The following is a 1,825-nucleotide window of genomic DNA, read 5'->3' on the forward strand; positions in this document are numbered from 1 at the left end:
ACCTTTAAAAACACTATTTTATTTGTACTTATTTATGATAAAAGACTGTATAATCTATCATGTTTATATATGTACCAATATAGGAAATGGATTAATAAGGAATCACATATAAATTTTATAAAGAACACACAAACATTGTAATACTGATTTGTTATAGATACCAGAGTAGAAGAAATTCATTAGCTATAATTTGAATTTTAGGTAAAGGGCAGCCCCCTCTAAGAAGAATCAAATCAATTAGCAATAATCATATATACTGTGAAATAATATATACATAGCAAAGTTAGTGATTGACTGATTTCATAATTTTTTGCTACGCCATTTGAACCACCTGGTAAGTGGTATAGTAAGAGACAATACCTTTGTTATTGAGAGTCCAAGTTTGCTGCCTTGGTCTGTTGCAAGGGCAAAAGTAGAAAGGAAGCCAGGTCTCAAAGCATGCTTTGGAGCATTATCATTGGCCACTTTAATAGCAGGCACTCCATCTCTATCAGACGTGACAATAGCATGGAGTCCTTCAACACTGGGTAAATCTTTATACAGGAATCTCTTTAGGTCATCCGCCATGATAAACCCCTTCCTTCTGCTGGTTCAATCTCCATACCTGGGTTTTTTGCTCCTGGAGATGCCCAGGTTCTTGCTGCTGTCACTTTAGGGACAGCCTCAGAGGCAGGTTCCTCTGCAAGTGGCCATCACATGATTCACACAACCAGTCTTTCAGCAGGAACTCCCAGGTGCTAATGTTGGTAGTGTGAGGCAGGGTATGAGTGTATCTTCTGTCCACATTGTTTTCTCATTACCTCAGTTGAGATTCACTAATGAATTTTATGACTATTTACTCATCAGATTCTATGTTGGAGATAAAGGTAGTGTTTATTACTTGGTTGTAAAAGATTTGACACTGGGTTTAATGTCAGAAGAATTATATCATGTACTAATGTTGATAATGTTGTTGTTTTTATGTGCCGTGGAGTTAGTTCTGACTCATAGCGACCCTGTACAGGATTTCCGAGGCTGTAAATCTTTACGGGAGCAGAAAGCCTCATCTGCCTCCCATGGAACAGCTGGTAGTTTCGAACTGCTGTCCCTGAGGTTCTCAGCCCCATTCGTAACCACTACGCTACCAGAGCTCCATAATGTTGATAATAGAGTTTAAAAATAATTTTACTTATTAGACTTTTGCTGGTGTCTTTACATATAAGCTGGAGTCTTTGCATGGTAGCGTAGTGGTTACGAATCGGGCTGCGAACCGCAAGGTCAGCAGTTCGAAACTACCAGCTGTTCCGTGGGAGAAAGATGAGGTGTTCTGCTCCTGTAAAGATTCAAGCCTCGGAAACCCTGTACAGGGTCGCTGTGAGTTGGAACCGACTCCATGGCACACACCACCACCTTGCATGGTATAAATTTCAAATGAACTTGGCTTGAGGTACCTTGGAAGAAAGACCAGGGGATTTACTTCAGAGAAACAATTTGTTGAAAATCCGTATAGAGCACAGTTCTACTCGACATAGTGTCTGCATTCATTGGAATCAACTTGATAATAACTAATTTTATTTTTATATCAGACCAATTTTGGTAGAATTTGTTTTAATAGTCTTAAAGATAAATTTAAAAAGTTGCATTTTTTTCCCAAATACATACTTCTTTAAATAGTAAAAGGTACGTTTCAGATTTGGGGGGTCTCTCATAGTATCTTATAGGGATGGCCTATGCTAGCTTCCTACTCATGACAAAATTGTGAATAGCACCACATTATTTTCAGAGAAGGTGCCAGAAGATGAACCCTTCAAGCTGGAAGACACACAAAATGCAACTGAATAAGAGC

This window comes from Chrysochloris asiatica, unplaced genomic scaffold (genome assembly GCF_000296735.1).
Source record: "Chrysochloris asiatica unplaced genomic scaffold, ChrAsi1.0 scaffold00024, whole genome shotgun sequence".
Taxonomy (NCBI): Eukaryota; Metazoa; Chordata; class Mammalia; order Afrosoricida; family Chrysochloridae; genus Chrysochloris; species Chrysochloris asiatica.